Raw genomic sequence first — 13305 nt, 5'->3', positions numbered from 1 at the left:
GGAGTTGGAGTTGCTTTATCATGGTGGGGATGCTGTTCATGTTGGCCTCCTGCAGTACGCTACTGTGAGTGCATTAGGAAGTAGGCAGCACACAATATGGGACAGGAGCTTCCCATCTTTTCTCTCTTGACTTTGCCAAGCTATGGGACCTTTCCATGCTTCCCACACTTCCTCCTCCCTCTCACCACCTTCTTTATCCCCCCACCCATCGTCCTGTTTCCAGAGACACAAAGAAAAACCTGAATGCAACTTTCTTCAGTGACAACGTGAGAAATGGGGCTACTCCAGTTTAGTCAGAGTAGAATCCTGGAGTAACACAACACTCACGCAGGTCCCTCATCCATGCTGAACAAGTTGACTTACTGAACTAGTTCCATTTGCGCACGCTTTGTCCCATATTCCTTTCAACCTTTCTTATCCATGTATCTAAGAACTGGTCTCTTAACACACCGTGTTTTTGAGGGCTACCCTTAACATCTCATCCAAGAGGCAGCAGCCCTATTTATACCCCTCGTACAGGAGAGTCAGCCGAGACGTTTGAACCTTCACTTTAACCCACATCTAATGTTAACAAACCACAAAGTCTAAGGCACCAGACATAATTAAAACATTCATTTTAAAATTATACCTTATAACAAAATAATAACCAGCTCAGCAATTATAGATGAACAACCTTCAGGTTAAGGAAGATTTCTCATGTCTGGGGATGTTGTCCATAAAAATGAAGTCGTATGAGTAAAGGATGTAAACAATCTTTCCACTGGATTGATGAGGAGAAAACAAAAGCCAATGTTGATTGCTTTATCGTGCTCAAAAGACATGAGAACTATAGACGAGATGGATATTTGACCCACCCACCAAGAGATCAGAGGCGATCTGATCAATTCCCCTTTTTTCACTTATGATCCCACAATTTGACCCTGACCAATTTTTAAATTGGATGCATCCAATCCAGATGCATCATGGCTTGTTATGGAAACTGCTCTGCCTGGGACTGCAAGAAACCATAGGGGGTTGTGGACATAGTTCAGCACATCACAGAAACCAGTCTCCCCTCCATGGACTCTGTCAACAATTTGCATTGCCTTGGCAAAGCAGCCAGCATAATCAAAGACCTCACCCACTCCATTCTCTCCCCTCCCATCAAGCAGATAAAAACATGAAACACATACCACCAGGCTTAAGGACAGTTTTGATCTTTCAATGTTTTTTACTCAAGTTGAGTGATTGCACTACCACCACCCATCACAGAATCCCAGTTACAAGACAAGGACACTGGTTGAAGATGACGCCAGTGAACAGGCGACATCCTCAAGATTGTTCACAAAGCAATTCCTTTTATTTCTTTCACATCTTCTTATTTCAGATGTGGTTCTGCTACTGTTAAACTCTGTTATCTAAAATCTGCCGATGCGATTTTGGGCTGATGGCACTTTTCTGTCTCCAAGAGTGTTCCACAAGGCTGCGACCAAAGCATGCAGCACAGAGGTCAGGAAGTGGGGAGTCAGGGTGTGAGCCCACAATCGACTCCAACTCGTGCTGTTCTCACTGACTAAAGAGTCGAGGAAGATTGAAATTATCGAGGCTGCTGTGCAAAGTGAGTGAGTATTCACCACCATCTTGTAGCCTCTTGCTCACTGCTGCCAAAGAAGGCGGTGTCTCTCTCTCTCTCCCTCCATCGCTGCTGCCAAGGGAAGGTCCTTGTGTTCAAGTGATCTCTCTCTCCCTCAATGCTGTCAGCAGATGATGCCGGAGCAAGGTTTAATCAACATGGATTGTAGATTTGGACTTTAATTCAGGTTTATGATGTGTTCTAGTTTCTAATTCTAGTTCTGGTCACTCTGTTTTGTGACAACTTTTCAGTGACTTTTGAATCAGGGCAGCCTGCAGATAATGAACGCTAAGCTGAACTTTACCTAAATATGCCTTTTGATTTTGTATTTTATATTCTGTGTTTCTGTTTTTTTTTTTGGTTGCTATTTGTACTATTTTTTTTGCACGTAGGAAGGAGAAGGGGTTTGGCGTTTTTCTTTGAATGGGTTGGTTCCATGGTTTTTCCTTGTTCGTGACTGTCTATGGGGAAGACGAATTTCAGGCTTGTATACTGCATACATACTTTGACAATATATGCACTTTGAATCTCATTGCATCTTTGTTGGAAAACTATAGAAAAGAGCCCAGACCAATAAAATGGACAATTGATCTCACATTCCACTCCCGTTGAGGCTTTGCATCGCATTGTCTCTCTGCACCACACTTTTTCTGCAAGTATAACACTTTATTACGCATTCTGTTATTGTTTTCCTTTGTACTATGCAATGTACTGATGTGATGAAATGATTTATATGGACAGCATGAGCCGAATGTCATCTATAAATTTGCTAATGGCATAACCATTGTTGGCAGAATCTCAGAAGGAGATGAGAGGGCGTATAGGAGCAGGATATACCAGCTAGTTAAGTCACAGCAACAATCTTGCACTGAATGTCAGTAAATTCAAAGAGCTGATTGTGGAGAGAGTGAGCAATTTCCTGAGGTATCAATATCTATGAGGACCTAAGTTTTCTCAACATACCAATGCAGCTATAAAGAAGGCAAGAAAGAGTCTATATTTCATTAGGAGTTTGAGAAGATTTGGTACAAAAAGTATCTAGTGCTTTCTTGGAGTATATGACAAATAAACTCTTCTCAGGCCTCCAGCTGGCCTCAATTATAACCAACATTTAGATGACAAACTCCTCGATCTCCATTCTGGATGAAGATGGCGGAGTTTGTCATCAAAATGTCGGTTATCATCGATACCTGTACCAGCTGGAAACCCGAGAAGAGTTTATTCAAGATTTGATACGTCACCTAAAACACTCAGAAATTTCTGCAAATGTACTGTGGAGAGCATTTAACTGGCTGCATCATCATCTGATATGGGGGGGGGGGGGCGGTGGGAATAAGCTGCAGAGTTGTAAACTTAGTCAGCTCCATCATGGCATGGTACCCAAGACATCTTCGAGGAGCGGTGCCTTAGGGAGGTGGAATCCATCATTAAGGACCCCTACCATACAGGGCATACCCTGTTCTCATTGTTACCATCAGGAAGGAGGTACAGAAGCCTGAAGACACACCCTCAATGATTCAGGAACAGTTTCTTTCCCTCTGCCATCCGTTGTCTGAATGGATGTTGAACCATGAACACTTACTCACTACATTTTTAAATTTCTGTTTTTAAAATTAACTATTTAACATACATATATATACTTACAGTAATTCAGTTTTTTCCTCTATTATCACTGTACTGATACCACAAAGTCAACAAATTTCACGGCATTTGCCAGTGATACTAAACCCGATATTGACATACAAAACAAAGCTTTCTCTGTACCTCAGTACATGTGACAGTAATAAGCAAATTTATCCCATCCTTGAACATCATTAATATCGCTACCTCAGAAATCTAAAACTTCTCATTGTCCAAAAGAAATGCCACCCTGTAGGGCCCTTCACTGGGAATTTGAGGAGACTTCGTATGTCACCAAAAACTCTCACAAATTTCCACATTTGTACTGTGGAGAGCATTGTAGTTGGTTGCGTCACCACTGGGTACGGAGAGGCCACCACACAGGCTCAGAAAAAGCTGCAGAAAGTTGTAAACTCAGTCAGCTCCATCACGGGCACCAGCCTCTCCAGCACCCAGGACTTCTACAAAAGGCGGCATCTGTCATTGTGGACGCCCCCTCACCCAAAACATTGCTACCATCAGCGAGGGGTTACAGGAGTCTGAAGACACGTATTCAATGTTTCAGGAACAGCTTCTTCCCCTCTGCCATCCGATGTCTGAATGGACCTTGAATCCGTGATTACTGTCTCACTATTTTTGCACTACTTTTTAAAATTATATTTCTTATTGTAATTTATAGATATTTAATTATTATATATTGCTCTGTACTGCTGCCACAAAACAACAAAATATGATATTAAACCTGACTCTGATTCCAAGGCTTTGCTCTGAGGGAAGAATAGGCAGCATCTATTGAGGAACATGAACAGTTGATGTTTCAGGCCATTCAGGTTCACTGGGTCACAGGGCCTGAGTCCAGATGAAGTGTCTTCACTCCAATCATAGACCATCCATTTCCCACCACAGATGCTACCTTGTTGTGTATCCCCAGTACTTTCAAATTTAAGTTCATGTTTAATTATCGCACATGAATACCCCATGGATACAGCTAAATTAAACAGCATTGTTTTGGACTTGTTTGTATGTCTCCACATCTCTACCTTAAATAATCACAAGAAATTCTGTAGATGCTGGAAATCCAGAGTAACACACACACAAAATGCTGAAGGAACTCAGCAAGTCAGGATGCATCTAAGGCAAGAGTTCCCAACCTGGGCTACACGGACCCTTTGCTTAATGGTATTATTCCATGGCATAAAACAGGTTGGGAATCCGTGGTCTAAGGAGAGGAATAAACAGTCAATATTTCAGGCTGAGACCCTTCATCAGGACTAATGTTCAAAGTAATATGTATTATCAGAGCACATATACGTCACCATATATAACCCTGAGATTCTTTTACTGTGGGTACACTTAGCAAACAGTAACTGTAAACTGGATTGATGGATAACAAACAGTGCAAATACAGATATAAATAATGAACATGAAATAACAAGATAAAACAGTCCTTAAATAAATGTAGTTATCCCCTTTTGTTCAAGAGTCTGATGGTTGAGGGGTAGTAACTGTTCATGAATCTGATGGTGCGAGTCCTGAGGCTCCTGTACCTTCCACCTGATGTCAGCTGTAATAAGAGTGTGGCCTGGGTGGTGAGGATCTCTGATTGTGGATGCTGCTTTTCCATGGCGACTATTCCACTTTTTAAAAAAGGAGGGAGAGAGAAACCGGGGAATTATAGGCCGGTTAGCCTAACGTCGGTGGTGGGGAAACTGCTGGAGTCAGTTATCAAGGATGTGATAACAGCACATTTGGAAAGCGGTGAAATGATCGGACAAAGTCAGCGTGGATTTGTGAAAGGAAAATCATGTCTGACGAATCTCATAGAATTTTTTGAGGATGTAACTAGTAGAGTGGATAGGGGAGAACCAGTGGATGTGGTATATTTGGATTTTCAAAAGGCTTTTGACAAGGTCCCACATAGGAGATTAGTGTGCAAACTTAAAGCACACGGTATTGGGGGTAAGGTATTGGTGTGGGTGGAGAATTGGTTAGCAGACAGGAAGCAAAGAGTGGGAATAAACGGGACCTTTTCAGAATGGCAGGCGGTGACTAGTGGGGTACCGCAAGGCTCAGTGCTGGGACCCCAGTTGTTTACAATATATATTAAAATGACTTGGATGAGGGAATTAAATGCAGCATCTCCAAGTTTGCGGATGACACGAAGCTGGGTGGCAGTGTTAGCAGTGAGGAGGATGCTAAGAGGATGCAGGGTGACTTGGATAGGTTGGGTGAGTGGGCAAACTCATGGCAGATGCAATTTAATGTGGATAAATGTGAAGTTATCCACTTTGGTGGCAAAAATAGGAAAACAGATTATTATCTGAATGGTGGCCGATTAGGAAAAGGGGAGGTGCAACGAGACCTGGGTGTCATTATACACCAGTCATTGAAAGTGGGCATGCAGGTACAGCAGGCGGTGAAAAAGGCGAACGGTATGCTGGCATTTATAGCGAGAGGATTCGAGTACAGGAGCAGGGAGGTACTACTGCAGTTGTACAAGGCCTTGGTGAGACCACACCTGGAGTATTGTGTGCAGTTTTGGTCCCCTAATCTGAGGAAAGACATCTTTGCCATAGAGGGAGTACAAAGAAGGTTCACCAGATTGATTCCTGGGATGGCAGGTCTTTCATATGAAGAAAGACTGGATGAACTGGGCTTGTACTCGTTGGAATTTAGAAGATTGAGGGGGGATCTGATTGAAACGTATAAGATCCTAAAGGGATTGGACAGGCTAGATGCAGGAAGATTGTTCCCGATGTTGGGGAGGTCTAGAACGAGGGGTCACAGTTTGAGGATAGAGGGGAAGCCTTTTAGGACCGAGGTTAGGAAAAACTTCTTCACACAGAGAGTGGTGAATCTGTGGAATTCTCTGCCACAGCAAACTGTTGAGGCCAGTTCATTAGCTATGTTTAAAAGGAAGTTAGATATGGCCCTTGTGGCTACAGGGGTCAGGGGGTATGGAGGGAAGGCTGGGTTCTGAGTTGGATGATCAGCCATGATCATAATAAATGGCGGTGCAGGCTCGAAGGGCCGAATGGCCTACTCCTGCACCTATTTTCTATGTTTCTATGTTTCTATTCACGTGCTCAATGGTTGGGAGGATTTTACCAGAAGTACTGGGCCGAATCCACTACCTTTTGTAGGATTTTCAACTCAAAGCCATTGGTGTTCCTATACCAAGCCATTATGCAGCAAGTCAGCACACTTTCCACCACACATCTATAGAAGTTTGAGAGTGTGGGATTTAGCCATTAAATCCCATGTTCGTCACTCTCCTGTCTAGACCCTGCCACACGCAGTAGTCCTGACCCCAGCATGCTTCAAACTCTCTGTACACCAATGGGGAGAGCAGGAGGAGGATCATACAATACCACTTACCCTGCTAATCCAGCTGAGTGTCACACCAGATGCTCTCCTTCGCGATTACAGTGGGAAATAGTCTCTGCTCTGGACCTCAGCCCAGCACGCACTGTATCCTTCCCGAGTCCCACTGTAGTCCTGAGCTCTTACTGCATTCCCTCTCACACTGTATCCTCTCTCCCACGATATTTCCTCCCAAAACAATGTATCCCCTCCTTCACACTGTATATCTGCTCCCACACACTGTATCCCCCTCTGTACCCCCTATATGCCTTCTCACACTGTATCCCCCACACACACAGTATTCCCTCTCTGTATCTCAACGTGTTGTCCTGCTACACTGTATCCCCTCCTTCACTATCCCCCACGGATACACTGTATCCTCTCCCTCGGTATCCCCCCCCACAGGTACACGGTGTCCTCTCCCGCGGAACCCCCTCCCTCAGTATCCCCCACAGCCAGACGGACGCCTCCGGCCCGTGCCCCCTTCTCCCTCCGTCTTTCCGCTACTCCGCGGTCACCCAAACAACCCTGGGATTTGAAACGGAGGGGTGTAAATAACACGAAAGAGAATAACACACTGGCAACGAGTCTTTCCAGCGCACTCTAGCTATCCCATGAATTATTACTAACTACCACTATACCTCTACTACTTTACAACATAACCTGAGGTTATCAGTGTAATGAAAAGTACAACTTCAATCAACATCTACCCACCTATTCATTTCTATGGTTGGTTCCTTTACGTCATCTACTCTGGAGCATTCCAAGGTGAACACTATCGAGGAGGTGGGCAGAGGAATGTTGTGAACAAAAAAGGAATGAAAGGTGACGAGTTGGGAAACTGTGTTTATATTATACAATATATTTACTTTTATTCCCGATCTCTCGCTGGTTCTTGTTGGTGGATCTCTGGATACATGAGCAAACATTTGGCTAAATTTCACTCCCCCCCCTTTACTTTTTATGTGACCCGGGGCCCTTCGCGCCCCCTGCTGGCGATAATCGGCCACTGCACCTTGTGGAGTGGGGGAATTTCTGATGAGAAATAGTTCGGGACTTGGGGTTAAAATAGGACATGGGGGATTTCCTTAACTGCAATAATTTAATTTTTTTTATATCCAATTCATGTCAATTATCCACTCCAGCTGAGCTATGGAGACTTTATAATTGCCTTCCAGCTTTCATTACTCTCAAAGAGGAGACACAGGAAGTTTATTATAGTAAAAGTCCTTCCCACCATTGAACACATCTACAAGAAGCGGTATTCATCGTCAAGGACCCCCATCATCCAGGCCACGGTCTTTCTCACTGCTGCTATTAGGAAGGAAATACAGGAGTCTCAGGTTCCACATTACCATGTTCCGGAACAGTTATTACCCTTCAACCACCAGGCTCCTGAACCGGCGTGGATAACTTCACTCACCTCAATGCTGAACTTATTCCACAGCCGAGTCCCTTTCAAGAACTGTTCAGTGTATGTTCTCGATGTTAATTAATTCAATAAATAAATAGATTAAAACTAATTAATTGCACAGTTTATCTGCTTTTGTACGTTGTTTTTGTCAGTCTGTGTGTCTAATTTTTCACTGATTCTATTGTATTTCTTTTACTGTTAAGAAAATGAATTCCTTAATATACGTACTTTGATAATAAATTTACTTTGAAAAGGAGATGGCAGATGCTGGAATATGGAGCTTGCTGGAGAGACACAGCAGGTCAGGCAAAACACTCCATCTCGCCCCCTGGACGCCGTCAGAATCAGGTTTAATATCACTGGCATATGCAGTGAAATTTGTAGTTTTGTGACAGCAATGCATAATAATGAAAATTCTATAAATTACTATATATATTTACTATATATATTCAATTAAAATGCAAAAAGATAGTAAAAAAGAAATGAAAATCAAAAACAATGTAGTAATGTACATAACAGGAATTCTGCAGATGCTGGAAATTCATGCAACTGCTGCGTTCACCAGCAACTTTTATGTGTGTTGCTAGTTGTTCGTCCATCGTTGACGTCGATGAGGACCTCGACACCATTATTGATGGTGTTGAGAGTAGCGCGTGATTTGGATTTAAGTGAGGGAGAGATGCGCAGGGTCAGCCTCACTCTCTCTTTCCAATTCCCATCTGGATCCAGTGGCAAGACAGAGTCGAGACGGCTGGAGATGGGACTAGACGTAGTGGATGACCAGGACGTCTTCTGTGTCTTGTCCTGCTCTACACGTTCCACGACGCTTGCAGAGACCGCCTTCTTGACCGTTGGACCTTCCATTGGTCTCGTCCGCTCAATCCGCCGGAGTCTGTCTTCACCGCTGGGATAGACAACTCCCTATCTCACCGAGGGTTTGAGACCCGTCGGCTACTCTCACCTGGTTTAGCCGGCTTGTCGAAGCCGTTGCCCGGGGTGTGGCCGCTGTCACATGCAAACAGCTACGGGGAGCCACAGGTGAGAGCTGAGTGCCAGGTGGGGACCGAAGGTGGACTAACCGCTTTGAAAAGGACACGACATGTTCCCCCACCAGAGGTGCTACCCCTCCCTGACACCATTCAGAAATCTGATGGCACGGGAAGAAGCTGTTTCTAAACAGTTGAATGTGTGTCTTCACTGGAGAAACTCAGTAGGTCAGTCAGCATTGATGGAAGTGAAAGAAGAGTCCACGTTTCAGGCCAAGACCCTTTTTCAAGACTGAGAAGGAAGGAGGGGGGAAATGCCAGAATAAAAAGGTGGGGGTAGGGAAAGAGGCTAGCTGGAAGGTGATAGGTGAAGCCAAGTGGATGAAATGAGAAGCTGAGAGGAGGAAAAGGTAAAGGGCTGGAGAAGAAGGAATCTGATAGGAGAGGGAAGTGGACCATGGGTGAAAGGGACGGGGGTCACCAGGGTGAGGGGAGGGGAGGAGAAAGGTAAGAGGGAATCCAGAGTGGGGAATTGAAGAAGAGGGATCGTGAAAGTTACCAGAAGTTGGAGAAACTGACGTTCATTCCAACAGTTTGGAAACCACCCTGATAGAATATGAGTTACTCCTCCAATCAGAACTCTGCCTTGGATGGTCCAAAGCCCAGCTGTGAAAGGAGGAAGGTCAGGCGTGGGACTAGCAACCCCTTCCGGTGAAAACCCTGAGCTACAGAAACACAAACAAAAGACCCCATCCCTGGGAGAGGAAGGAACTGGGAGACGGGCAACACTTAGGGGCAAGTTGAAAGACTGATGCCGGGAAGAGCATTCTGGTGAGCCGCTGTCAGTGGCCAATGCCCCATTAGGGAGGATGGGCCTAAGTAAGGGAGTCCCCCGCCTGAGAGTGGCCTCATCATTGCAGTGAGAATTGACACTGGCCACCAGCAAGTCCTGTACACTGCTCACTGAACGAGGGTGATCCTTGTGGAGGTTTTCACTATTCTCTGTAGGGTTTTACAGTCCGATGCCTTTCAGCTTCTGTACTACTCAATAACGCAGCCAGACAGGACACTTCCGATGATGCTCCTGTAGAATGGGGCCTGGGAGCCCCGCACGCCTCGGTCTCCCCAGAAAGTGTAGATGCTGCTGTGCCTCCTTGACTAGCGAGGAGGTGGTGTGGGTTCAGGTTAGATCTATGCTGTGTGCATGCCCAGGAACTCTGTGCTCTTCACTCTTTCCAAGCACAGCCATTGATGTGCAACGGACAGTGGTCGACCTGTGCCTTCCTGAAGTTCACAATCATCGTTTATCTTGTTGATGCTGTTATCACACTATTTGACAAACCTCTCTTCCTCCTGTCTGTACGCCAACTCATCATGGTTGCTGATGAGGCCAACCCCTGTAGCATCATCAGCAAACTTGATGATGCGCTTTGAGCTGGATCTGGCAGCATTTAACTCAGTAACAGGCAGCTTTAATGGGACCTCCAAACGGTTACACAAAAATGTCAAATAGTTCCAGTATTTTAGTATTTACAAGGCAGATATTAGCTTTTCATTGTTCACAATTACTGTAAAGTTAAGGAAAAGCTGCAGAAACTTGTGAACTCAGTCAGCTCCATCATGGGCATGAGCCTCCAGGACACCTTCAAGGAGAAATGCCTCAAAAAGGTGGCATCTATCATTAAGGACCCACATCACCCAGGGCATGCCCTCTTCTCATTCCTGCCATCAGGGAGGAGGTACAGGAGCCTGAAGACACACACTCAATGATTCAGGAACAGCTTCTTCCCCTCTGCCATCCGATTTCTGAATGGACATCGAATCGATGAAGACTACCTCACTATTCACAAAATGCTGGAGGAACTCAGCAGCCCCGGCAGCCCCTACAAAAAAAAGTACAGTCGACGTCTGTGGACATACCTCACTACTTTTGTTTTTCTTTTTGTACTACTTATTTCAAGTCAAGTCAAGTCACTTTTATTGTCATTTCGACCATAACTGCTGGTCAGTACACAGTTAAAACAAGACAATGTTTTTCAGCTGTGTACATACATCTATCGATGCTTCTGGACACATCTTCAGTGATGTTCCTGGAATCATCGGGTGTTTCGGGTCTTTCAACATCATACAACCTCCTCCAGGTGACCCAGCCGGGGCTGATCAGACCCCAGCTTGTGTCCAGATGGCTAGCTACTTATGACTCCATGGCTCCCCTCTTCTGAGCCACAGCCATCTTGAGGCCCTCTCTGCCGCATCGGTGGTACTGCGGATGGCTCTCCTCTTCCTCTCTCCCTCGATGCCCAAAATGCTGAAGGCTCTAACTAAAGAACGGGCTACGAATCCCCTACAACCAACCTCCACTGGGAGACACCTCGCTCTCCATCCAGCCTGCTGACAGTTGCTGACCAGTCCTGCGTACTTGGAGAGCTTCCTTTCAAAGGCCTCCTCCAAGCCATCTTCCCATGGGACTCTCAGCTCCAGCAGCACCACTTGCTTAGTAGACTCAGACACTAGGACAATGTCTGGTCGCAGGGTGGTGGCTGCGATATGGTTGGGGAACTTCAGCTGCCCTTCGAGGTCCACCAACAGCTGCCAGTCCCTTGCAAAGGTCAGAATGCCTGCAGATGTTCTTTTGGCAGGTATTGGCTGCTCCCCAGCTCTGACAAAGGCAATGGTCTGCTTGGAGGACCATGGTGCTACATGAACAATACAAAAACGACACAAAACTACACTACTACAGGCCTACCCAGGACTACATAAAGTGCACAAAACAGTGCAGGCATTACGATAAATGACAAACAAGACAATAGGCAGAGTAGAGGGCAGTAGGTTGGTGTCAGTCCAGGCTCTGGGTACTGAGGAGTCTGATGGCTTGGGGGAAGAAACTGTTACATAAATAAACAGCTGAATGGCAGCATCCCGTTGTACTTACTATAATTTGCAGTTGTTATTCTATATTGCAATGTACTGCTGCAACAACAAAACAAAGTTCATGACATATGCCAGTGATATTAAATCTTATGTTGATTCTGATCACCTGTCTACAATTCTCACTACGTTGGTAAAATATAGTCAAAGATCCCACTCTCCCTGGTCATTCTTGTTTCTCCCATTCCCCTCTGCAAAAGATACAAAAAACCTGAAAGCACATACCACCAGGCTGAAGGACAGCTTCCACTCGACTGTTTTCAGACTATTGAACAGTCCCCTAGTATGGTAAGGTGGATTCTAGACTTCACACAACCTGCACAAGAGCTTCTGCAGATGCTGGAAATCTTCAGCAACACACTCTAGTAACTAGAGGAACTCAGCAGGTCAGCCAGCATCTATGGAGGGGAATAAACAGTCCTTCAACACATATCTTCCCCTCATTTGCCCAACACCTCCCTCCAGTACCCCTCTCCCTTCCCTTTCTTCCATGGTCCACTCCCCTCTCCAGATTATTTCTTCCTCAGCCCTTTACCTCTTTCACCCGTCATCTCCCGGCAATTTACTTCATTCCCCTCTCCCACACCCACCTTCCCCCTCACCTGGTCTCACCTATCACCTGCCAGCTTGTACTCCTTCCCCTCCCCTCGCTTTCTTATTCTGGCTCTTGCCCCAATCCTTTCCAATCGTGATGAAGGGTCTCTACCCAAAATGTCAACTGTTTATTCTCCTCCACAGATGCTGCCTGACTTGCTGAGTTCTTCCAGCATTTTGTGTGTGACCTCACAATTTTCCTCACTGGGGCTCTTGCACTTTATTGTCTGCTTCTAACTGTAACAGTTTTTCCTCGGCATTCTGTTATTGCTTTTCCTTTTGTCATGTGTGAAGCCAAGGAGAGCTGCAGAATGGATGATGCTAATGACAGAGATAACGAGAGACAACGGAGAGCCATTCAAAATGCTAATAAGAGAGAAGAGAGAGATAACGAGAGAGAGACACATAATTCAGTATGTGGCGTCTGCCGCAGACAGTTTGCTTCGAACCTGAACTGTTCATTAACAAATCCTGCTGAGACAACAGGAAGTGTGAAGTTTGATGGACAGGTGATACCCCATCAGGGGGACAAAAATGACGGGTTTGCTAAGGCACGAGACACACGCCACGAGACCCTAGAAAGAGCATTGTGCCTCACAAGTTGGTGGGAGTTGGAGGACCGATTTGTGGGAATTGGCCAGAGGCTCACAGGGTGTAAAGGTACGACTGGTGGGGACCTGTTGTGTGTCCGCCCTTGCCTGGGCGCCGCGTTCACCACGGAAGAACGATTGCATCCGGAATGGAGGGGTCACAGTCGGTGACCACAGCGGGATCAGAAGGCATCGAAA

The 13305-nt window shown here is 45.5% G+C and overlaps 1 protein-coding gene across 1 annotated transcript in view; it reads right to left on the bottom strand.

Annotated features, from left to right (window-relative positions):
- c6h21orf91 (chromosome 6 C21orf91 homolog) overlaps positions 1-6920 on the bottom strand; it is a 36326-nt gene extending 29406 nt beyond the window's left edge. Inside the window, exon 1 of the mRNA XM_063050253.1 lies at positions 6611-6920. The gene's annotated coding sequence lies outside the window, so the exon portion shown is untranslated. The remainder of the gene's footprint in view (positions 1-6610) is intronic.
- Positions 6921-13305: the final 6385 nt, after the last annotated feature.

This window comes from Mobula hypostoma, chromosome 6 (assembly GCF_963921235.1).
Source record: "Mobula hypostoma chromosome 6, sMobHyp1.1, whole genome shotgun sequence".
Classification (NCBI taxonomy): domain Eukaryota; kingdom Metazoa; phylum Chordata; class Chondrichthyes; order Myliobatiformes; family Myliobatidae; genus Mobula; species Mobula hypostoma.
This window is presented reverse-complemented; position numbering and strand designations above follow the sequence as displayed.